The 27,115-nt window shown below is 36.2% G+C and overlaps 1 protein-coding gene and 1 long non-coding RNA gene across 2 annotated transcripts in view; one reads left to right on the forward strand and one right to left on the reverse strand.

Annotated features, from left to right (window-relative positions):
- Nucleotides 1-27,115, forward strand: part of SEMA3A (semaphorin 3A) — a 332,422-nt gene that overhangs the window by 51,232 nt on the left and 254,075 nt on the right. The gene's annotated exons all lie outside the window — the stretch shown is intronic.
- On the reverse strand, nucleotides 14,637-26,283 carry LOC138688941 (uncharacterized). The gene is made up of 3 exons (XR_011327720.1): nucleotides 26,123-26,283; nucleotides 18,973-19,052; nucleotides 14,637-17,694 (listed from the first exon to the last, which is right to left on the reverse strand). It is a non-coding gene; the product is annotated as an uncharacterized lncRNA (long non-coding RNA).

The raw sequence follows: 27,115 nt of genomic DNA on the forward strand, positions 1-27,115 counted from the left end.
GGGCTGTGCGCGTCCCACTCAGCTGAGCAGACAGAGGTCACGGGCCAAGCAGCTGTTCCCCATCTTCTCTGGGGCAAAGGCAGTAGGCCAGACATTTTTCTGCACATACTTTGAAGTAGCTTTACCACTGCTATTGCTATACATACCCTAATTTGATTTAAACAATTTGTTCCTGCGAAGGGAACTGCAGCCAAATTATATGGAGTTGAGGAAAAACAAGACAATCTCATTATTTCCCATTTGTTAAAGTGAGGAACGGACCTGGATGTCCTCATACTTCAGCAAAGCAATGACCTTCTGGATCCATGAAAGAACTTTATGAAAAATTCAAATTCTGCTACGAGCAGTATAACTACATGTCTAAAACCCCTCAGCTTTGGGGAAAATATGGATCTGATAATAAATTTTGACTTTTAGGGTCATCTCTTTCTAAAAACAGGGCCTCGATTTAGACTAGAGATGATTGATGAAGCTTTATTTTCCCTACAGAAGACGAAAAGGTATCTCAAGTCCAGTAAAACTCAGGATAGATGACATTGTTTAATTTTCACCACCCACAGATGCTTCCTGAATTAAATAACAGGTCTGAAATCTATTTTCATCCTTGTACATCTCTGTCTGGCCCGTTGGTAAATTCACTTTGACTCAGCTCCTAAAATCCATAAAATAGACAGAGATAAAAGTTTTCTTCTTTTTTTATGTTTAAATTATTGCCTAGGGAAGCCACAAAGTGGAGGCAGGTAAGTTAGAGGGCAGCCAGACATTGAATGTAATTGCATGTGAAATATTAGAAAATATTACATAAACATGGCATGGACTTTTGAAAGTCTAGTTTTGGTTCCACTGAGGTTTTGTCTGGGCTCCAAATATACATTCATGTACTACTTAAACCCATCTACTGAGCCACAGGTGACAGAAATAATCAGCATTATTGTTGAAGTCTTTTTTGGACTTCTTAAAGCAAATAATAATGTAACCCAGTGGAAAAAGGGGAGAAATAGGTATGTATTTCCAATGAACCTGACTAAATGTCTGGCCAGAAAAACTGCATTTGAGGACCTTTCAAAATAAAAAGCCCACAGCCTAAGATCACTAGCACTGGATCTGCAGCTACCTCGCTGATTGTCTTAGTAATGCCCAAATCACAAGCTCCAAGGACTGCTGTGCAGTCCTAGTGGCCATTCATCCTCAGTGACCAAAAATATAAGGACTGGAAACCATCCTAAAAGCCAAACTTTTGAAAAAAAACATTACTTTTTCCACCAGTCTGGCCAAATCTCTGCTCACCAAGAACCTTGAGTGTAAACATCAAAACCAGCTTTTCCAGACAGGCTCGTAAACAATTACAGCTCCTAACTAGACATTGACCTCACTTACTATATCGCTGTGCCACTTTACTATTCCAAAGTATCGTCAAGTGCCAATATGCTTTCTTTTTACTGCTATATTACTCTGTGATTGCAATGTGCTGATGTCACTTGAGCTTTTATGATGGGTGGATAGAGAACAAAACCCTGACCTGAGTCAAATGACCATTCATGAATAATGCAAGTAGGCATTTGTTTACTGCTTTTGTTTCTAAGTATTATTCCTCATTTTCATCTTTCCTGTATTCCTGAAGACATAGCATGCCTTTTATCTAGAGACAGGTAAGAGATTTACAATCCCACTCAGTCTAAAAGATTGTTTCAGTTATTGTAAAAAATTTTGCCAGTGAGATTTTCTGCTCTTGTGATTTCTCACTGAAACATGAAGTACACTCCAATATTTTCGAAATGAGTCTTGGATTGCCAATAAAATGAAATCTCAATAATTCTTAACTATCCCCTAAATATTTGAGGGAAAACTAATAAATATCTACAAAAGTCAAACCCTTGGCAAAAGAAACCTATTAATCTAGGAGAGTTTTTAAAGAATGCAAATGCTACAAAACCTATCCTCTCTTTCTGGCTTTCCAACCATCATGAACATATGCTAATATGTTTGCCCCATTTTCAACTTTGAATGGAATTCCCTACTTGTCTTATAGTAAATATAAACTAGACCTTTGTATATCCCTGTAGATATTGCTGAATTCTGCTCGTAGCAAAAAACAAAATACCACTCTCCTCATTGCAGATCTTACATTGATATCTTCTAGTTATTCTAGTAGACTATCCCTAAAGGAAAAGCATAAACTATGCCATCATACCGACTCATTTTATAGATTTCCGGGCTGGGTATGCTCAGTGTTTCTTTCTCTCTTTCTATTCTTAGTACACTTCTCACCTTGAATTCACCTTTAGTCTCTGACCTAGCATTTCCAGTCATCATCTGTATTTTGCACCCTAGTAGGTGACATTAAAATCTTTCAAAAGAATGTGTAGAACAATTGTGCTTTCAGTGTTAATCTGCTTTTAATGGAGTATTTGCTTTTAGCAGTCTGAAACAGTCTCCTCGGCTTGATCTCCTTTTAATCCAATGCATCTGGAGAAATGGTAAAAACTTCATTCATTTGCTTTGTGAGTGGATAAAGCATTCCTTACTCACCTTCTATGTATGTGCATTGGAGTAAACTTTATTCATTTCATTTCAACATTCTGGAGATTCCTAAGTTCCAAAATGCATTTAACTGTTTGGATAGTACTATTATCTGTCCCATTTGTAAAGCTCCTTCGCTCACTCCAGAAGTACCATTTCTGTCCACTTCCATGAGGCAGGTTTTTTCTTGGGCATTCTCTGAAATGGACTTTGTTTTTAACCAAAGTTGCATGACTCACTTCTACTTGCAGAAGACTTTTTTATCAATGTTAACCTTTTATTGCAATCCAATGAACTGTGTTTTAGTTGCCATTAGCTTTCTAGATCTTACCTGCATTTTTCTTGGCTCAGCTCAACCAAGTGTGTTCAACTGTCACAGGATAGACTATTCCACATAGATAACCCATTTCATAAGAAGAGAGTAGTTTATAACTGGCTTAGTTAAGGGCTTGCTTCTCCAGTTGTTCTGTATGCTGAAATTCCAAAACATTCACAGGAGTTTCTAAATAGCTAAAGAATCTGATGCTAAAATAACATGGGCAAAAATGACTGTTTTATTTAGCATGTGACTAGGTATTTACAGGCTAAATCAGATGCCAAATGACTTCTGAGCTGGTGACACCCTTGATAATCAGGACTTGCCAATACATGACTAATGATCCAGTACAAACTGTGCTTGTCTAATTTTTCAGCTGTATAGTGTTTTTCCACATTAGTTTTTTTCTATATTTATTTTTTTTTTATTTGAAGTTCTCTGGGCAAGCAGCTGTGCATAGCAGGATGCTGACTCCTTGGTTCTGCAGGAGTGATTTATAAAGGTATCGTACAAAGGCACATATCTCAGGATCCTTATTCAATTTTTACACAACTTGTTCTCAGACAGATTCATATTATAGTTGTTGCATACCGTTAAAATATTTGGCTGAAAGCATATCCATGAATTGAATTTTATGTTACTCCTTCATGTAAAACATATCCTTAGTTACCCCAAAGGTATTTAAGTACTTATAAACATGACTGGTCCTATTGGTTGCTATTTTATCTCACTGACTCCACCTCACTCCTGTTTTTAAACAATGCATTTCAGTAGACATCTGTTTACTTAAGTTAGATTCCTGTTTAAATGCCTTCCTGATGTACAGCCTAATTCTGTCCTTGTTACATGAATTGGGTAGTTCATTTGATTTTTAATCCATAGTAATCCTTTTATTTTGACTGCCAACATATATGTTGAGGATTAATAACTAATTATCATTTCTCTTCTCCACTTCATAATCAAAATCATCAGTGTCATCACTTTGGGATCATTTTCAAAGACATGTTGCACTAAACTTGGATGCTTAACTATCAGCACAGTGGCAGTTACTCATAAGTGTTGTCATAGTTTTGAGAGTTGCGGTTTCACACAACTCTAAAAAAAAAATCTATGTTTCAAAAATGACAAGATGGAGAAACAAACTATAAAAAAGAAAAAAAGGAAAGAATGGCCCATGAAATTAAGATTTATAAATAAAATTCTCCCTTTAACTGTTTCTATGTGGAAAGGATTGCAGCTACATTCCATGCTTTCAGTACCCAGACCCCGATAAAATGAAGAGGTAAGCCAAGTGCTCTGTGCTGCTAACAAGAATCCCTTGAGATGAAAGGTCTTGGAAGAAGATAGGTATGGGCTCCTATATTTATTCTTTATGTCCAAATGGAGGTGCTTTGTGCTTGGAGACAGTTTAAATGTTGTGATTACATGTTCCCAGGACATCCAGATGCAGGGTTAGCATGTATGAAACAAGACCAAATGCTTCTGCTCAAGGGACAGACATACTCCAGGCCTTGAAGAGGGCAGATTTCTTCACTGTTTTGCTGTCCTATTGTGCAATACACTGTGTATTGCAGAGCCCATTCTTAGCTGCCAAACTGCCTCCTTTGACTGAAACAAACTTGGGAGCCCATCTGTGAAGTTGATTCCCAGGACCAGGCATCTACATTTAGGCACTGTCACACTCACGGGTGCAGAGAAATTTGAAATTTTTTTTGCTGTGGGTCAGGTGGGTCAGGACTTTACCTTAGCTTTTTAACCAGCATTAGTTTTATTAATTTCTTGATATATTGTGGGATGGTAGGGCAGCAGTGTGGGTTTGGGTTTTTCCTTTTTTCTTTTTAAATGAATAATGTCTTAAAAAAATAAGACGCTACTTCCTTGAATCTGTTTTGTTCGCTGTCTTCAAAAAGAATAGGATTACTTTTTTTAGTGACAGGTAAAAAGTAGTAAAAAATTTGAGAAATAAAAGCAAAGTCTGTAGAGATTTTCCTCTATCCTGACAAATAAAGGGATATGTAAGTACTGTTTTCTTCCATTGCTAAAACCCCCTCCCCAAGAATTTGGAAAAAAATGCAGCTCCCCCAAAATGATATCTTTCATAAAATTGTAGAACTCATTAAAATTTCTGGCTTATTCTTGAATTTTTCCAATGTATTTCTGGCTTTAATTTTTTTTGAATCATTTTTAACCATTTGAAACAGTACTTTTCAAGCTGGCAAAATAATAGTAAGAATGATAAAAAGTATATCTACATTTCACTGAAATGAAAGGCACTTTCCATCTTCCAAAACCTGTCTGTCAACACAGAAGAAATATGCAAAAAATGTGAGACAAACAAGCCATATATTTTGCTTTTCATGCATCTGGCAAAAATGTGATTTCTTTTGCCATGTTTCTGCTGTGATGAGAATTTATTTCACAAAACTGACATCACATATTTCCTCTCAATTCTTTCCTAGTCCTCCTATTTGCCTAAATCTGCTATTCCACACTGCCCTTTTTTTAGTGTCCTGGTGCATTTTCTCTTATACTCAGGTCATCACCAAATCTTACTGGTCCATGACATCGCTAAAATTGCAGAAGAGTCTTTGATCCAGTGGGAAATTTAATTAGATCCAAGGGCTGAAATTGTAAGAAAAACAGTGTAATAGCTTAATAGGGTGGTTTATTAGTGACTTGAATAACCTAGGTATAGATCTTCAGGATATCGAGTCTTTTAGGATATCTTGCTGAAAGATATGTACTGGTTCAATCAAAAATTACGTGCACACTGCAAAATCATTCACTAAATTCTTCTGTTTGTGATGTGAGAGTTTAAAATGGGTAACAATACTGGTCTCTTATGGTCTTGAAATCTAATAAAACATAATTTTTCCAACAATCTTGCTGAAAAAATGGATCATGCCTGATCATCTTTGGCTTGCTTCTTCCTAGAGTCGTTTTTCCTATCCAAAACATAGGAATCACTTTTGGATTTACATAGTACAGTAGTAACCTATTCACTCCCTCATTTGCTTCTTCTTTCATACGTGTGGTATCACACTCATTTGTTATCCTAGATCCAGTGCTCAAACTGTACTTGGACATAGGATTTATTTCGCTCTGCTCCATACCACCTCTCTTTCCCAGTTTTTTTCCCTGTTTTTTCCAAAATACCTTTAAGTTTTCTCCCATCTTCCTCTATATGCTACATTTTCTTCCACTTTAGCAGTCATTCCTTTGCCATGTATTTCAGTGTAAAAAGATGTTCTTTTCTGAATCATCTTTGGCACAAATTATCGAAGAAGAAAAACTGGCTAAAATTATTCCCTTATTCTTTGAAAATCAGTTTTCATATGACCAATTAAGGGAAACTCCATCAAATTTATATAATGTACTTAATTTGCAGAGTGAATTCCTTGAACAAAAATGTTTAATTTCTTGAGGTCTGAATAACATAAAAGTATTATTATTTACTCTATTAAAAATAGTGGTAAACCATTTCAAACAAAGAAGTTTTCTTAGTCTTTATTACCTGAACAGGTTTTAAGAAACATCAGTAAGTGTAAATATGTAGTTATGGTATTTAAAATGCAAATTATTAACCGCAGTTATAGCAATTATATATAGAAACTTTTAATTATATAGAGTAACTCTACATGGCAAAGCAAGTTATAGTAGTTTCTTGGATTCAGTAGTTGGATAACTTCAGAACTCAGCCATGATAATGCTAGTCTGCTTTACAAACTCCCATTACCGTGTTCTATATCATCTGTTCATACCATATGCTTGCAAAACATTCATAGTTCAGAAACTTTAGGCTGACTACCTCTGAAATGAGCATGTTTGTAAATGTTTGTAAGACTGAAACTTAAATTTAAATGCTAAAATTTTTACACTATGAAGCTTTTTTCCTGCAGAGCAAAAGCTTCTGGGCACTTTATCAAAAAAATAACTAAACCAACATTTTCAAAATGGCTATATCCCAAATAAACCATAAAATCTCTAGATAGTGGAACAAAAAGAAAAGGAAAAAAATATATAATGAAACAAGCTGTTTTTGTTGAGTAAAGTTGCACCACATGTGGAGGGTGAAATAGCTCAGGCAGTGATTCCTTTCTGTTTCCAGGTCCTCTGTGTATCATCTGCTCATTTGTTGTACACACCAACAGCCCGCAGTTTTGGCATGCAAAATTGCCAGACTATTTGGTGCAATCCTGAGGGCTCAACTCAAAACCAAAACCCTTTTAGTTCACAGAATATCAACAAGCAGAAGCTGGTGCACTGGGTTCAACTCCTGGTTATAATAAGATGGCATAGACTCATTGATTTCAAAGGAGGTATGCCAGTTTATGCCAGAATAAAATGTGACTCATCATTAATAATGCAAATACAGTCATGAAGGCCAGAACATTATTCTGTAAATTTACGGATTTCTGGTAGAATTCTAAGATAAGTCACTTTGATTAAAGCCTTCAGAATATAGCGCTGGTATATCTCAAACCCATATCCTTTGCATCCCAAAGTTCTCTTTGATAACATAAAGAGTTTGAGTAGCTAAAATCCAAAAAAGTGCATTGGATACATGCATTAGCAATACTGAGACACTAAATTGATGATTGCTATAAAGTCATCCTGATAATTCATACTGAAGGAAACCATTTTTTTTCTTGCCAACTCTTCCATAGGTAGAGTTCATTCAGTCCTAAAAGAGAGGGGAAAATGACCCTACCTTTTTGCATTAGGCACAGTGAGACCGTAGATGTCTAGCTAAACCTAGGTGCCTGCTTTGTAGACAGCTATGTTTTGATGAGATGAATCCAAGGCTTAGAGCAAAAGAATAATCTCCTCACAGTGATCCCAGATGCTGAACACTAAGTCATGGACAAATAAATCTTCAAATTTACTTGTGAAGAGGAAAACTATTTCAATTAATGGTCTCATTCTCGCAAGTATTCTCTACTTCTCAATATTGTAATCATACTTTTCATGGAACTATTGTGCTAATTGTTGCACTTAGCCTCTTGAATTTAGTTTGCCTTATACATTTATTATCATTATAACTAAAGACCTATACAATAAATCAACTCATATTGCAAGAATGCCCACAGGCCATAATCAAAACTTGGACCACATACAATCATGTAAAACACAGCAATCATACTAGAATAGACAGATAACATCGATCTGATTTGACAAGAGCAGGTCTACTAGTTTGAGATAATGATAGCTGGTATTGAATATTTTCTGAACTATGTAAAGAAATATTGTTTGTTACTTCCCCCCCCTTAAATTCAGCAGAAAATAACCTGAAGGCTTATAAAGTGTACATCTGAGCCATTTGTTCACATCTGTGCCTCGTCCTGCAGAGTGTTTTGGTATACACAACTGCCTAGGATTGTTTTGATTATATTTATTTTGGAAAACCTACCCTCTGTCATGGCAGTGTTACAGGAGAATCAGAAGAATAATTCCGCCCTGAGCTCTACGTTGTGAAAACCAGGTGGTTAAAAGCTTTTATAAATTTAAAGTTGTGCTGCCATTAGTTTGATCATATTAAACACTCACATGTCCTTGTTTACTTTTATCTCAGTAAAATGTTACACTGCTCATCAGCTTATGAATGGCCTTAGCGAACAGATTTCTTTTTACCGCTGCCCTGCCATGCGGGCTCGAAGCATTAAATAACAGAAAGGAGTGGTGCTTTTTGTAGCCCAGTGCATCTGGCACTCATGTATTCATAGCACCTTTAAGCATATCGATCTGATTTTTCTGCAGCTTGCAAAGATATTTACAGTTTCAAATTTTTGCAATATTTTCCAAATGGATCATATATATGTATTTAGTAATTAATAGGCATGGCATTTGGTGTCCTTTTCTTGGACAAGCAAATATGCGGAGAACTTAAAAATAAATTCAGCCCCCGGGAAAATACTGTGAACGTGGGGTACTTGGAAATCTCTCTCTAAATGGGATTTAGGTATTACATTTCTGAGATGGCATGTTGGAATGTTAAATGGGAAAAGCGGTTTCATCACCCTCCTACAAGGGTGGGTATTGGCAATTGTAGGCTATTAATATTAAACAGATTTACTTTTTGAGAAGTGGAGGTTTAGTCTCTTGGAGCATTCCCTAGGATGGTTTGCTTTGCTGACTGGGTGAAACAGGACAAAAGACAAATTTCACACCTTGGCTCTACTACAGAAAAACCTGAGCTCCATGGTAAGTGTGAACAAAACATATGAAGGAAGCGGGCTGATTTCTTTCAGGTTTTGGATTGTGGGTTTTTTCCTCTCAAGAAATTCTGAGCACCTTTGAGAAGAGAAAGACAGAGAGTAGTTTTACATAAAAAGCTGGAGGGGGTTTGGAATACAAAACTTTTAGGAATACAAAACTCCAGACAAAAGGTATGGTTTTCATCTTAGCATGTCTCAATCCACTTTCATTATACCATTCTGGGAATAGGTTTACCGATATTTAAAATACGTCTTATCACTCTTTTTACTTTTAACACTTAAACTGTCTCAGTTCTTGGCTCCCTTTGTTACCTGTGACAGTGAATTATTCACTGTCAATGACAAGTAAATGCAACCTGCAAACAAATATTCTTCGAACTGTAAACTGTGATGCAAAAAATTAATTGTTCTCACCGATGCCATAACTAAACCAGAGAGGTTTGCTGCTTTTTCAGAAAAGTTGAGAGTTGTCAAAAAAGTTCATGGAGTTAATTTTCTGGTCAAGAAATTATATACATAGCAAGTAGTTTGAGGTCAGAAATTTTTTACTTTAATCAAGCTAAAAATGATTGTTCATATGATGTCTGTCATGAAATATTGTCTATCAGTTTCCTTATAGATTTGTATTGGAAGAGAGGTTTTTTAAAAAAATACTAGTTTTGTCAAGCTGTTCTGTATTTTTACTAAACTGACAAAGGAGGAGCTACTTCTGCAATAGGAAAGCTAACCTCAATATCAGTAAGGATTACTAGGGGACAGAGATTTTCCAGAAATTTCCTCTGTTCAAGAGCTGATTGGCTGCAAGGATTAGGAAGAAAAGATTAAAAAGTTATTTATCTTAGGTATTGCACTTTTCTCTAATTAAAATGCATATTTCATAGATATTTATTATGCAATGATTTGCCTGTATTTCAAGGAATCTACAGTCACCTATTTTGTTTTCAGTGACTTGCTAAGAGTAATTAGAAAACACTTTTCAGAAACTGTCATTAAATATGACTTCAAGTTGGATAGAAAGGTCTAGGCTTTCTATTAATTCTCTAGCTATAAATACTTATTGCAACTTTCCTTGTTTGAACAGAAAAGTTCCCTATATGCATACTCCTCTGCCCCAAGCTGCCCAGCTCAAGCAGCCAGTGGCTTAGGATGCAATTTTGTTGTGCAGCCTACTTTCAGGAGTACCGACGTATCTTACACTTAGTAAAAAAATATTATTAAATCCACTGGAAGCAATAGAGTGCATTATACCACTACTATTCTTCCAGTTTAAAACAGAACAAAATTAAACAAAACAACCAAATCCCAGAATCTTTTCTCGTAAGGAAGAGAGGTTGAGACCTACAGTTTGTTTCTTTCCAGACTCTGAAACTTGCGTGGACTGAAGCTCCTCTTGGGTTGATGCCAGTTCCCTAAAGAATAAAAGTAATTGAGAGCTATTCCGGATTTAGTATTTCTGTTGTCTCATCTGAAGTGATTTGTCAGCATACAGTCTTGGTTATTATGTTTCTTCTGTTGGGCTTCTTTGAGGAATCTCTTCCTGTGATGCACTTTGTAAGTTGGATATTTATAAGAAAGGCACTATTTCCTGTTTAGGCCCTTTAGTCAAACTTTGCATCAAAATATCCTGCACAGGTGAACCAGTCTTTGCCATAGATTTGATTCAGTCAGTCTTTGAGCACTTCCAGTCTTGCATTGGGTGTCGCAAACCTTCCTTGTATCCTGTCTTTCATGCTTAGGATCAGTAAATAATACCATTGCTAAGGAAAGAATATTACTGTTTTATATACATAGTAATAGTACTACTCTTTGTTTGTTTCTGTTCATGTGATACATTCTCTTAAGAAAAATTACTGGATTAGATGGAGCTCCCTGGGTAGAAAAATTGTTCCTGCCTTGGGAATGATTTAGTTCTTTCAGAGGAGACAAGCTTTCAGAGACTGAAAGCTGGTCAGCAAAGAGTAGAAAATCATAGAAAAGTCCCGCACAGCTGAGTGGGAGAGCTTGCTGAGAGAGGCAGCAGACAGAGAAAACCAGGCATCAGAAAGGAGGAAAAAAAACTTCCCCAGGGCCACAAAGAGCTGTGCCAATTTTGCTGCAACTCAAAGCTACTGAGCTGGCTAGAAGCTGAGAGCATCCCTGCAGAGACACAGTGGAGAGTTGTATATAAACCCTTTTCTTTTCTATTGTGTTTGACTGAATTATGATGAGCTGTGTTTATGGAGTTGTCCTAATGTGTATTCTAATTAAATCTAGCTTTCTTCAGGTTAAAAGTCTTTCGGACTCCTTCGGTGAGTTCACTGCAAAGGAACTGTCTATGCAGATCTACCTCAAAGCATTAACAAACTCCGAGTACTTTCAAAATGTCAGAGGCTCTTATTGTCATGGCTCTGACATAGCTTTTGTGCAAGAATAGCTGTAGGCTGTATAAGCTTGTATATATGTGTTTATTTATGTATGTATGTGTGTGTAGGTATAAAGATGTCTGGCCTAACTTAGGTGAACTCGCTTGGTTAAAGATAGCTTAGCTGTAACAGCAGAAATCTCAGTCCAGACAACTTTACTCTGCTTTTTTGATGGTAGGCCAGGCTTATCTACCTAGCCATGACTTAAATGCAACTATACACTTTTTTTTTTTTCTGTACACAAAACCACAGATGAGAAGACACTGTACTTGTATTAGAAATGTTGTCTTTCACCATGCTGTTTTCACCCTAAGCAATACAAAGACAGTTACACATACATAATTTTTTTTTTTTTCTGATGGTTCTGCAAGAGTGCACCCTGTGGAACTACACTCACAGAACTGAGATAACCCTGTGTAGCCCTGCACAGAATGTGCAATACAGCTAAGCTTCACAATCCCAGCTCCGTAATGATATTCTGTATTCATAATGTCATAGTAGCAGGGGGTGGTGGTAGTGGGTGACTATTACATGAATGATCTATTTATCTGGTTTGAATTTTGCTTTAACTATTTGTTCACAGTAAATCAAGCATTCTTAGCCAACCTCATTCAACATGCTTGGGCAGAGAGCCAGATTCCACCATGCTTATTCACTGAGTAGTACCTGACAGCGCGATTAACCCCTTGCAGACAGTGGTACCAGTTGTCTAGGAAGGGACTGCCTTAAGAATGATTGAGGTCTGTAGAATTCAACTCTAAAAGAATAATAAATGGGAAGTAGGAATAGGATTTTTAAAGTCTAAAAGACATTAATTTCTGATTCTCTTTACATCAACAACGAGAATTCAGCACATTCAAACTGATTTGCCTTTTTCTAAAATAGGCATTTATACCTCTGAAAGAGCTTTCTTTGTTGTAGAGGAAGGATAACTAGCTCAGGCTTAAACATCAAACCTCACATGGCTAAAGTTTGAAGAGGTATATCCTACCCTAAGGTACATATCCATGGGACTGATGCATTCATTGAAGAGTTTCAAGTTGGTGGCACAGAGGGCAACAACAGCTATAAGATGACTTCTTATATTTTATATAAGATTGTTACGTCTTCCCTGTTTGGTACTGATATTTTTAGTCTGCGAATGTATGTAACGTATTGAAATGCCGTACAGATATATTGGATTAAATCTTTTGAAGGAAAATGCCGGCAATCACTTCTTTGCCCCTTCCTTTAAATTAGCATCTGTGACCCAGCTGCATAAGCAGTTTTTCTGGCCAGGATTGAAGACTCCTTCCCACTACCCCCATTGTAGTTTTTATGGAGCACAGCCATTTAGCATAGGCTGTACTTCTTTTTCAAGGGTTGGGCCCAAAGCCTTTAACAAATTTTGCATTTGCAATTGATTTGCTCCCTCCTGGGCTTGGGAATAAAAAGCAATGGATAATGTCTCAGAATCAGACTTTTCATGATGAAATAATAAGGGTCAGATGAACTGACAGCTTTTCTCAGTGTTCTATAATGCTCATTAAGTTAGACATTGTTTTGATTTTTTACTGAAAAACTCATTTGCAAGGACTGTAGTCAGAAGAAAAAGAATTGGATGAGATAGATAAGTATAGTCAGACTGTAGTGCTATTATCCTGGGGCAGACGAAGAAACCTAGCATCTCTCCCAGACAACACAGAAAATTCATTTTTATAATGGAAATAGAAGTCCTTTTCATTTAAACTCCAGCTGTTTTGTTGGATTCATGCTCTAGCAAATATCAGTTAAACTTTGTTCTTTCTTTTGGAAGTGAAACTAAAGTTACTTTCAATCTCAGTATTTCACAGTCTTTTGCAATGAAACAAACAATAAACTCTAATGTCCCGCGGACCAGTTGTGAAATGAAGACCCCATGGCACTTTTAGGAAGAATAGGTGAGTTAGTTCCAGTGTGGTTTTGACAATTATATACTCTCTGGTTTGAACTAACTTAACATTCGGCTATAAAAAATATTTTTCTTCACTTTCTTCAAACTGCTGTGCCATGCTTCTGCTTGCTACTGAACAATCTCTGCCAATTCCAGACCAAGAGGGAAGAAATAAGATGAGCAAAACTTTCTGAACTGTGCATGCTGCTAAAAAACAAAATTCAGAACTTTTTATTTCCTTTTAGTAAATTTGTACATTGCTTGTATAATATAAGTTTATAATCAAAATATAGGGATGTTAGTATGAGGATCATCTGGTGTTTATGAGTTAGGAACAGAACTTTGACTAAAACCTAACATTTTTATCTCATTATCTACACTAGTTCTTTATGAAGGTAGGAGTTTTAATGAATGACTGGATCAGAACTGTTATGCAGTTCAACAGCCTGTCTCTCAGGGAGAGCCAATCAGTCTGGTTCTAACAAATGCATAAGTGAATATTTCATAGCCTAATCTCAATTAGTTAGGTATCAGATATGATTCAATGTTCTGGAAGACATACTCCAAACTTCTGGTTCTGCAGCTGTAATGGGTCAGAACTGGGTCCTTGGGAAAAAAAAAAACCAACCAAACAGCAGTCATAAAAGGATATGCCTTTCCAAAAAAGAAAACCGAGCTGAAACCAGTTCCTTGTCTAATCAAAAGTGTAGAGGTGGAACTCAAACTAAACCCAGGGTGTTTCATTCACTACTGTATAGAATACTTAATTTTCCTTCCTGTTGCAATAATTTTAAACCAAAATGAAATTAATATTGATTTTCTTTGTATAGCTCTCAGTTGTCTTGGATGAATAGCAAAAAAATGTGTTATGTAAAGAATAAGTGCGTGCTAGTTTAATCTGGCAAAAAACAGTCAACTGAGTGGAAAGAGTGTCTGAGTTAAACCCTTTTAGGAAAAAAATTGTGGCCTGCATCGTAGGTGAAGTGGTAAACTCTGCTGGAAGACACACACAACAGATATCCTTCTGCATTCGTTTTATGGCCACAGACTCCAGAGAATTTGTTATTACATCATTACAAGTCATATTTTATGTTTGAAATATTTATAATATAATTTTATTGAAGCTTAATCTTCAGTTAGGACACAGGGACATTTTTATATGCCTCCATTTTCACAGCATTGTGTACACAGACTAGGCCTTTAGGGCAAGTTTTATTGTGCCAGTGTAACATATGTTCCCAATAGGTAAGTGACACATGAAAGGAAAGGAATGTGATTTAATGTTTCAATTTTATTGCTTGCAATTTAACATATGGCAGTGAAGAAGATACAATCAATAAAGCTACATGAATGTGAAAGCACACAATAAAAGATACCTCAGAAGGAAGGTCTGATTTAAAGATTTATTGAATCTAACTAGTCAAATAATTCAACACAAAAATTGTATTTATGGTCTTGGGCTTGTTTGTTATTGGTGAGTTGCTAGTGCATGGTTAATGATTTTGTAAACTTCTTCCAAAAATCTTGTGCAGATTTTGTACTTCACCCATTTCCATTGTACTTGTATAAAGAAATCATAACCCAAATCAACAATACATTACTATCCTTGGTTTTTTTTCCTCAGGATATCAAAAATTTTGTTTTCTTCTTTTGTAATCCCTTCTGTCACTTTTATTCATTGATTTCCCTTATCTTCTTGTCCTTTTTCTCCTCTATATTTCCCTCACCGTATCCAGTAACTCTTTCATCAGTTTTAGCCAAATAATGTCCAAGAAAATCATGTTCTAATTTCCATGTTAGTATACAAATTGAGAAGTCTTATTGCAAAAACTAATGTTGAGATCCAATGCTTTTTCAAACTAACAATTTTCCCAAAGTAATTTCAGTTTTAATAAATAAAAAAATTCCGTCTGATTTACAAAAATGTCAGTTTTACTGAAAAAGCACAATGAAAACCTGAAAGTCTCCATTTTATTTTCTAAAAAGAACTAAATATTTGTTTTTAAAGGTGGAATCCCTGAGATTGATTTCCAGAATAAATATTTTGGAGAGGAATTGCCATTTTAATGAAAAATACATATTTGCTATGCAATACTAAATAGAAGAGAAAAAATTATTAGCTTTACAATGTGTACCATGTAGGAGTTCTACCAGTTTATTAAGTAGGCCTAAAGCCAAAACCATTACACTTTCTCTCTTGTATTTGAATTAAAATATTTAGAAACAAAATTTGAATTCCAGACAGATGAACTTAATGACTTAAAATATTTTATAACCACTTATATGTAGTCAGCATAACAATGGACTAAAGTTCCTCAAAGCAATATTACAGTATTTTTTATAGCAATGTTACATGACTATGACAAAAATGTTATTTAGATAGCTTCATGGATAATGGGAATTGTTGACTGAACAGCACACCAGCTCAAAGCAGGAGATCTGTGGTTTGTGTTTTAAGCTCAGCCCAGATTTTGATGTTCAATGCGACCTTGCATTGATGTGCAACCTTGCATAGACAGCATAAGTTGGATGATTAAACTTTTGTTTTCCTACTGTTAATTGTCCAGTTCTGAATTCTTTTAATCTCATCTCTTTTGGCTGTCATTTTCTAGCTATAAAGCGTAAACAACATTTCCAGGTCTCATATTGTTCTTTCTTTGATTTACATTCATATAGTTCTATAGGTGCCAATATATGGTTTAGCTTCAGCTTCAGTTTATTATCTTCTCAATATCTTTCTTTCAGACCAGAAACTTTGGTAAAAACAAGTTTGTGCACACAAGATGATTTGGGAAAATTCTGCAGGAATTACCTGATGAGCTTAGCACAAATGATTAGTAATAGCTTGCAATTTGTAAGAGATGACACCTGAAAATATGACATGGACAACCATTGACAGAGATTAAAATCTTTCTGGTAGAGTTTGGCAATTTGTTTGTTTGTTTGGGGGCTCTGTTTTGGTTTTTTTTTCCCTATTAGATTCTTGTTGGTATATTCATAAAGGCTAATTTCCAGCCAACTAGGAAATTATAGTAGTTTTGTTTATTTTGCATCACAACATACGAAAAGGTGTGCCTCATTCTTGATAGGGCAGATTATGGATAGCCAGCCATCACGGAATCAGATTATGACAGATCTGATTATTTAAGTTCATGTTACCACCATAATTGTGCTGTATCCTTTAAACATAAAATATTTAAAAAGCCTGATTTCACATTTTAAAAAAGGAAACAAAAATTACTTTCAAAATAAAGCAAAGATTATCACTGAAAGATACTACGTGATGTATCAGACAAAACTCTATCATCAGGCATTGAATTAAAAACATAAATTTATGAAAGTTGCTGATAGAAACTCAACTATCACCAGGCTACTAGGATTTGAGCATTGGGAATCTTAAGGCAAAATGGATTTTCTTCATGCCATGAGTTCCATGATTTATCTTATGGGTTTTTTACTGAATAAATCAGACTTTTGGCAATTTGACATCTCAAAGGATTATGGGAAATGATTGTGTGAAGGTTTCACTCAGAGCTGAAAATGTAATTCCAGGCTAGAAGGCTCACAGAAATCATAAGCTTAAGTGCAGAGGATTGGTGACCAAATGGATAAAATTAGTAAATTCTCAGGAAATCATTCAGTCTCTGAAGTTCGTGAAGTTTTATTGATTAGGACAAGAGAAAGAGAATTCTTGAATTGATCTTCTTTAAGTTACAGAGAGGTTAGGTGTCGATTCTGAATCCGGTGTTTGCTTTCTTTCAGAAGCAGTCAGCAGCATTCTGCTAATTTCAGAAGCTGTTTACCAAGGCCAGCATTATACTGTATATTAATAAAACACCATTACAGGAGTTGCATCTTCTTTAATATTCCACGCGGTTAATTTGGTTACAAAGTTTGCTTTTACTGAATATAAACTGATTGTCACAGGGAACTGTTAGGATAGGCTATTTTTAACGGTAACCTAAAATTTCACTGTGCTTTGCTTTCCCTCCCCTTCTGTAATGATTTTACTTCATGGAAAAAGACAGATTTTCAGATCCATTTTCTCCTTTATTTATTTTATTAATCTTATTTTAGGATGCTTATATGAATGTTTGGTACCCACAGTGCTTCTCGTGGTCATAGTCTTGGAGGACATGCCAAGGTGGTTCAATGACCGTACTATAGACATCCCTGAACAGATAGCAGCCTTTTACAGGAGACCAAGGTGGTGCCAGCCAGATTTGTTAGCTTGAGGCCATCCTCAAGAATTGCCTTCCTGTCTAACATGGGGCTTTTCTTCATGAATCTTCTTCATTAACTTGTTCCACAATTTCCATACCCAGTCACCTAGAAACTATCAGTCTTCAACCTCGCAGTCATGTAGGCATTAGACAAAACCATACCTAAATCACGTTAGGGTCTTGACATATGTGGAACTTATACATGAAATAAGCATTGAAAATGCATATACTATTCCAATGAACCTAAAGTTTCTTCATGCATGGCATAACCCGAATCCATGCAGGTATATCACTGTGATCTCTGAGTGCCTGTAAATGTCTCTTCCATTAATGTGTTGAACACATGGTACCTATTTGCTTTGTTGTCACATTTTATGGATCATGAAGCTCCTTAGGATATGGCTTGTAATAAAAGTTCTATTTAATAGATGATTGTAATTTTATATGTACGTGTGTGTATATATATACACACGCACAGGAAGAGAGAAAAGACGTTTGTTAGACATCACCTGCATTCATGCGTACAGTCCTTGTCATTATGGCACGAAGGATTATCTAAAACATTTGTAAAATCTGTGGGAGAGTGGCAAAATTGTCAGGAATTTCCATGAGGTTCCTGTTGCAACATATCACTTCCATTCTATCCTCTGGGTTGAGTTGACACAAAGGCTGCTGGATTCATTCATCCTCTTCTGTCTTCTAAATCCTGCTTTGTTTACCTTTGCCACAGTGGTGGTGGGATATGAAATATGTTCAGCACCAAGAGACAGGCATTATAGGCATATACACCTCCTATAAACTGATACAGCTGGAGAACTAGACCCATAAAACTGTACTGTGTGGGTGCCATGTGGAAAAAGATTCCATAAACTGTGAAGCATTTGATCCATATTAAAATTGTCAATATATATCTTCTACACTTACCACTAGAGATGAAAATTCCTTGTAATGTAGCTGTATTTATTTATTTATTTATTTATTTTTAAGTTCGTCACTTGTGCTTCAGGCAACCACAGAAGACCAGAGTGAAACTTTAATTAAATAAAAGTAATTTATATTTACCCAAAGAATTGCCCAGTAAATTTCTGCACAAATCCCATGTGACAAGTTTTCTGCCACGATATATCTACATCATTCTCTGGCTAGCTAAATTCTCCAGCTATTGGCTAAAAATAAGTCCACTGCACCCTGGTAACGGCCTAATGTTGCAAAGAATGTGGCTTCTGAGATCTTAAAAGGCCAGCAGCAAAAACACCAGGCCTTCTTAACAGTGATATAATTAAAGCAAAGTCATCTGCTTATTTGGGATCAGAAAAGAACCTTCTCTGTCTCTCTCACAATAAATAAATTGGGAAGTCTCCTTTCAGTAGGTTATTGTACTTACCCCTATGTGTCTTTGAATAGTGCTTCCCCAAAAATTATGAGTTTGACTGAAAGCCTGACCCAGCTTCACATGCTGGCAACCTGAAAGAGCAAATGTAAAGAATGAGCTATTTCATTACAAGCATCCGTACATGACTGGCCTTATAAGATGTATCAAGGAAAATGGCTGAAAACCAAAGCCCTCAACAATTTAGTCACCAGCTCTGAAATGCTGACTGCCTGATAGTTGCTGTGAAAGTGCCCGGGCTGTCCAACCAAAAACCACCTCAACTATTCACCACATGTGACCAAAGCCACAACTATGGGAAACAGCTTTACAGAAATTCTTTTCAATGCCCTCCCTTTTCCACAGTCCTTGCCAGCCTTCTACACAGTAGGATCCTTGGAAACAAGCTCCAAACCCTCTCCTTCCTGACACATCCATGATGAACAGCTGCAACTCCTTAGGCACTGAGTGCAGCTGCCTTGAGCTGTGCCATTGAAATAATCCAAAAAGACAGCAAAAAATGGAAATAAGTTATTGAGTATATGGTTAGTGGTCTTCGTGCATCAGCTAGATGGGTGGCTTCCAATTCGTATTGCTGAGGCTGCTGGAAATCATGCGCGAAACACAAGTCTGATTCTTTTTTCACTGTTTTCACTCTAGAGTTATTTCTGGGTAAGGAGAAAGTAAAGACGACCAAACAAGATTATAATGCTCCCTTCTCTTCCTTCTTGGTTAAATTCTTCATTCATATTATCGCTAAACTTTTATTGCCTTCAAGGGGACTCAGACTGCATCCAAGAGACCAGTTTGTGGTCATGCTTATAACAGTCGTGTGCTATTTCATGATATTTGAAGAAGTTCAGATACAGAGAGTAGAAGAAGTTCATTAACATTGCTTTCTGTCTAGGCTAATTGGTAGGCAGCTGAGAAGCTGGTTATATTAGCCCGGAGGGCTACTTTATGAACATTGTTTTTATTCCTTCTAGCACCTGAGGTAGCTCAAAGAGCACATTGCACTGTGACGTTGGTATATCCTAAATCAGATTATGTTCTGATTTGATTTACCGGTAAAAGACCCCTTGAATGTAGGTAACATAGCTGCCCTGCACTCAGCTCTGTGCTTAACAGTGTATCTGGGCAGGCTTAAGCCTGTACACTGTGTTTTATGAAACTCTGAGTTGGCTGGTTTCTTCCTGTGAGGCCTACAGCAATTCCTACCACCAACATTGCGAGGAAATAAAAGACAACTGTGTGAAAAGAAAAAAAAAAAAGAAAAAAAAAGGATAAAAGTTATTTGTAAAAAACAGTGCCCCACAGTGTTCTATTCATGGCACAAAATCATCCATCTGGGAAACCTTTGCATGATTATTGCTTGAAAACATTCTTCTTATCTGATCAAGTGTTTCTTATGAATTTCTTCATAGATGGGGTCATGAGTCTGTTTCAGAAAGATGTGATGCTGCCTGGTGCTGAGAACTTCAGTCCCAGTCCAGAAAAATCCTTGACTCTAAGCTAGTAGGTAGTTCCTTTATTAACACATGAGTGGGATCTTGAGTTCAGAAGTTAAGCAAGGGCTTCAACAGTTTTGTTTTGTGTTGCTTTCCAATTTCTATGAAGCAGGCAAGAGTTTTCAGTGCATTTTCTACAGTTTATTTTACCTTTTCCTTTGTTTCTGGCAAGAGCATGTGATTCTTGTGTAGTTCCACTTTCCTCTTGAAAATCATGTAGTACAAAATATCACACTGTATATGGTTAATTTGCTCTTCAGTTGCTGAAATGCTTAGTCCTAAAAAAACCTTCAAGTTATTCTCTAGCAGGTTCAGGTGGGAACGGGTCAATTGCCTCCCAATGTAAAGCAGTGGGCAGTGAAAAAAAAAAAATTTAGTGCTATTTCTTGAGAATGTAGATAATACCACAGTGTAACTTCCCAAGAAATTGGCACTAGGAGCTAAGAAGGCAACAGATTTTTTTTATTATTTTTATTTTTTTAAGTTTTCATAAGAGAAATGGAAGGAGGCCACATTTGAGTCATTGATATATACTGAGATATTTCTTGGTAAATGTGGGAAAATTGACAGTTTTCAGTTGGAAGATTAAGAATTTTAAATTTTAGTTAACTAGGGAGTACTTTTTCTTTTCTTTGTCTCCATTAGGCTATTAGGTTTTCATCTGCACCAGGTGTTAATAGTTACCAAACAGTGCAGTAAATTAATATAGACTTGTAATTTCTCCTCATCACAAAATGAAAAATATTACAAAAGTAAGTTCAGGCAAACAGGCTTTCTTCAAGATCAGCATGGCAGAAACAAAAACCTATGAGGTTCATTGATGTGTAAATGTGCAGTGACATTTTTAAAATGTGCACTGACTTTTTAAGAATACCCATGCAGAGTGAATATGAAAGAACCAGATACATCTATCAGGGTACTGTGAACCAGTGTTTCAGTCTGGTAGTGAATGCTGCATTTAGGCACAGGCTCATATACTTCATTAAGAAACAAGTAATTCTGCTTGTTAAGCTGAAGGCAAGTAAAAAAATAAATTTGCTGCATCTGGGTTGCAAGATGAAAGCATGGGATTCATGATTAACTATGCGTCTGTCTTTGATAGGAGACAGCAAGCAATAACTTGTTCTCACCATATATAACACCTTCCAGATGAGAAACTCAGAGTGGTCTGCAAAATCAGGGTATCTTCATAACATTTCAAAGAGTTATTTCTTTCCTAAGAGATATTATTTTCTCTATTTTACAGCTAAAAAACCAAAGCAAAGACTAGTTACAGTCAATCTTTTCAGCCATTAATTCCCTAAATGATTCTTGTTTGCCAGTCTTAAAGTTTTATCCTAGCACCTGTCAGAATAGTACCCAAGCTCCTCCCATGCTAACTCAAAATGTTGGGTGTATTTCAGCTAGACGTCTATAATTAGTACCTAAATAAGTAGAAGTCAAGTCATCTGCGGTTGTTCATCATTAAGCAATCAGGACACACTTTAAAGTACCTACATTTACATTTAGAAATCTTCTGACAGAAGTGCAAGTAAAAGAGGAAACTTTTGGGAGTGTCTCAAAATGTCTGAGCCTGCAACCCACAAGTACAAGGTCATTCTCTCTTTTGAATGAAAGGATGCAACAGTGTGTAGAATTATAGAAGACAATGAATGGAGCATTAGGAATGTTTGCAAGTGTTTTCAAATGAAAAAAATAAAATTTATGACCAAGTACATATTTCATACCCTGTTTTGGTAGAGAACACAGTGCATGAAAAAATAAAATAATTTTTGACATTACACTTGAATACTAAAATAAATTCTATTTATTAATACTTCTTGTAATTATATTTCTACGATAACTTGTTGAGTCAAATGAACATTATTACATACAGGTACATTTTGGTACATTTATAATGGAAGATCTTTCCTGATCAAAGAATCTAACAGTTTATTGCACTATGGAATGGGACTGCTGACTACTGGAACCCAACAATGGAACCCAAGGTGCTGATACAGATAATAATTCCTAACAGCTGCCTAACGCTTCTTAACCTTGAAATACTCATGAAAGAAAAAGTAAATTTTAGAGATTCCAGGGGGGAGTCTTGTGGTCTAAATTGCTGTAGGTCAATTGTGTAAAATTTTTATTGGAGAAATCCCATGAATATTTTCACAAATGGGCATGTATTGGTGACCTGGATAAAAATAGAGTTACCTCTTGTTCTACTAATTAATATCCATAGATAAGCGTTGCTAATCCACCTGGGTTATCATATCAGTGTGCTGGGTTTTTTCAAGATGTGATACCTGGCACACACTTTTTAATGTATTCCATGGAACCATAGAAATGCTGATTGAAAGGAAACTGGATGAGTCTAGTCCAGCTTCCTGCTCAAAGTGGGACTATTGCCAACACTAACCTTCTGGTTAAGATTTATTTTTTTTCTTAAAGTTTAAGCTGACCCCCCCAAGCTGCAATTTCTGTTGCTTGCCCCTTGCTTTGCTGTCTGCTGCTACCAAGAAGTGTTTGGCTCTGCTGTCATTGTAACTCCCGTTCATCTCCCATCGTTTCCGTTGTCGAGTCTAGCACTTTGGCTGTAACGCTGCTGAGTCTTTCCATTACTGAGTTTGGTACTACCACAGAACATTTAAATAAAAAATCCCTGTCCCATTAAATCATACAGTTATAAATATGCTTTAATATACTTCTATATGAACATACATGCCTGTACATACATACATAAAATTCATGTAGATTTGTATAAAATTTCTTTCTTACAATATTGAAAGTAATTGCAATTTTAGCCTGAAGTGGTCATTTATTCTTGCTTATGGTGATGTCAAATACATAAGTGTTCACACATATCCTTTTTTTTTAATATATTAGAATTGGAAACTACATACAAACATAAACACATGCATATAAACATACATACTCTCATTCCATATGCAGTCCAGACATGCCGGGACTTGAAATATTTTATTCAGGAAAAAATTGCAGCATGGGATCTGTATATTTTTTTCCTCTGACAAGGCTGTTTCCCCAGCCTCTGCAAACTTTTGGCTTCACAGGCACCCATAGAAACATGTGCAACTATTTGTGATTACAGTGGGAATCATTTTCCTCCGGGCAAACAGATTTTTGACTAGAGATGGACATCAGCCATGCAGATCAGATCCAAATAAGTATTTGAGAAGATTGAAACTTCCACTTACTGCAAGTTGTATCCAGGATTTTAATTTAACCCATTACAAAGATAGGGACTGTTTATGAAATACATGTACTGATCCATCTGGATGTTATTTGCATCTGTGATTTAGTTAAGGGTCTCATTTACATTTTATATTTGAATTCAAGAAACTCTTTAAAATACTCAGCTAAGTACCATTGGGATGGAGAAATCATTCCATCAGAATAGTGTAAAAATGCAGACTGCAGCAAAATTATAAAATGATTAAAATTGTTCATGCCATTACAGAGAAAAGTTTTATGAAAATCAGAAAAAACTTACTCAGAACAAAAGCCACTTACTTATAAAATATGACGCAGTACATATTTTATAGGTATGGTGAAAGAGTTTTGAAATCTTTGGATAGTAAAACATGCATTTTATTTCCAGAAACAAGACTAATCCTTTCCTCCAAGTTTTTCTGTGGATGAATGCAAAACATAATCAATCTAACTTTTCAGTTACTCATGAGGACAGTAATGATCTTTTTTTGTTGTTATTCTGCACAAAACCAGACATCATTTTGTATTATAAAAAACTTTTTTGTCTGGAGTCCAGGGGTTATTTTATTAAATGCTGAAGCAGGGAAAAATATATACAGAGAATAATTTTAACATATATAAAGATTTATTCTGCTAGAGAGGAGGAGGAGGATAATACCTAGCTTTTCAACAGAAGAGCTTACTTTCCTTCATCATCATAAAGATTAATATTTCTATCTCCATTTTACAGAGGGAGTATCTAATGCCAAGAAAAACAACAAGTCCTAATTACATTACAAAAATTGTCTCTAACCCTGAGATTAAATATAACCATATCATATATGCCATGTGATGATATTTTTAGCATTGTTCTTTAACCTTGCTTATTCTTAGACACTGTCAGTAAAAAGACAGTAAAAGCCACATTTATTATATAATTTACTGCTACAATAAAAGGTAGTAGTTAATTCCTGGAAAAACCTAGCATATTAAAGGATAATACTATAAATCCAGTGAACTATACATTAAAAATGGCTCAGGCTTTTCAAGAAGTGGCTTCAAGAATATGATAATCACGTGATATAACATGGCAGTACCCAGTAACACCGTAGCTGCTCTGAGACAAAAGGCCAACTTGTGGTTTGCTGTAGCAGGATTATGTCTCGCAAAGTGACTTGCAAAGCAGCTTGATGTGACTCATGAGATCCTCTTGAAAACTTAGGCTAAACTTGTCGCTTAGCACCACAGAAGTATTTTTTCAGTGTATAACATTTGTGTATATCCACTTTGCACATCCTGTCCTCTTTCAGTCCAGTGGATGTCCCTCATGTCAATAGTAGCACATTTTAGCATGTAGTGTAAGTTGTACATTGATTTTTGGATTCTTTCTGAGATTAAAAATATCCCCTGCGTAGATGATTTTTCCCTTATTACAGCTATTACATTAGATTTGCAGCATAAAATTATGAGTATAATAATGTGATTACACAAGTTTTCATAATATCAACATTGAAACTGGAAAACTCCTACACAGATTTTTGTGGGAACAAACAACTACTTAAAAGGAACAAAGATTATATTTTCAGGAGGATCATTCATAAAATATGAGCATAACATGGTAGATACTGCACAAACTTGGAGCAAAAGGATGGTTTCTTCTCCAAAAATCCTGCAATCTTAATAGAAGAAATAACACACAGAAGGAAGAGTCCAAGGAAACAACAAAGAAATACTAATTAGCACTGTGACCAGCAGTAACAACCTACAACTTCAGAAAAGATTGCCTGTATACAAACCAGCAATTTTTTAACAGTTCTTGGTTATGAAGTTACTTACTCTCAGGGAAAAAAAAAAAAAACCAACAAATTAAATTTATTAACAAGAACCATGCCTGTTAATTACCATATTTTACTTTATCTGTAACATTATATTGACACAAATATGGAGAGATATAATACTTAATCAGTATGTACCACAGCATAAAGAAAGAAACTAATTTCTCAAATTTAGATAACCTGTAAAAAAAAAAAACACTGTTTTTTTTCTGCACTGGTTTTGCCTCAAATATTGGCCTGGATATTTTTGAAGAGGAAGCAATTAAGTTTATAAAACTGGAAAAAAACCCGTGCTTCATCAAAAACCTTGAAATAGACAGAGTGAGTAGCTGTAAATAAAAAACAGATATTTCATTTGGGTGTCCATAAGAGTAAGACCATACAATGAAAATAAATCAAATGGAACATGATATTGATTTAAATATTGTTAAAAATACAGACATGAATATATTGTTATAAGGTCTGGTCAGGGATAATTTCAATAACTTGACATTTAAAAAATAATCTTTTTGTTTGAAAAGATCAATAAGTCCTTGAGTACCTGTCATATGAATGACTCTTACTTAATGAAGAAAAGAATTAACCATGGCATCTAACTTTTATAAGTTCTTACCTTACTTCATTTACCATACATTGAACTTCTTAGCTGATGCTGACTTTTCTCTCATACCTCATTTGATATCAATTTCAATTTGTCTCATGCCTAAATGGACTGGTGTATGGTAGATGATTTCCTCTTGCATAACTTAGAAGTGATTCAGTTCAATGGGTTTGGCTTTGTGTATTAGTTCAATAGCAGAGCAATGAGATTGTCTAAATTTGCATGACATTCACTCCAGTAAGCTTTTATGCAGTGGACAAACACAGTTAGGAAATACAGTTATGAAAAATACAGGGGAAAACTGCAGACAAAATCAATGGCCAAACATTTTCTTTTTCCATTACGAACTACACCCTGTGGGTTAAAATCATGAGAGATCAGAGTGCGCACAAAGGATGTTGCATCATTTGGGCAGGAGTGTTGATCTGCTCGAGGGTAGGCAGGCTCTACAGAAGGACCTGGACAGGCTGGATGGATGGGCCGAGGCCAGTTGTCTGAGGTTCAACAAGGCCAAGTGCCGGGTCCTGCACTTGGGTCACAACAACCCCACGCAGCGCTACCGGCTTGGGGAAGAGTGGCTGGAAAGCTGCCCGGCAGAAAAGGACCTGGGGGTGTTGGTCAACAGCCAGCTGAGTATGAGCCAGCAGTGTGCCCAGGCGGCCAAGAAGGCCAATGGCATCCTGGCTTGTATCAGAAATAGTGTGGCCAGCAGGAGCAGGGCAGTGATCGTCCCCCTATACTCAGCACTGGTGAGGCTGCACCTTGAATCCTGTGTTCAGTTTTGGGCCCCTCACTACAGGAAAGACACTGAGGTGCTGGAGCGTGCCCAGAGAAGGGCAACAAAGCTCGTGAAGGGTCTAGAGAGCAAGCGTTATGAGGAGCGGCTGAGGGAACTGGGGTTGTTTAGCCTGGAGAAAAGGAGGCTGAGGGGAGACCTGATCGCTCTCTACAACTACCTGAAAGGAGGTTGTAGTGAGATGGTGGTCGGTCTCTTCTCCCAAGTAACAAGCAATAGGACA

This window comes from Haliaeetus albicilla, chromosome 14 (assembly GCF_947461875.1).
Source record: "Haliaeetus albicilla chromosome 14, bHalAlb1.1, whole genome shotgun sequence".
NCBI classification, from domain to species: domain Eukaryota; kingdom Metazoa; phylum Chordata; class Aves; order Accipitriformes; family Accipitridae; genus Haliaeetus; species Haliaeetus albicilla.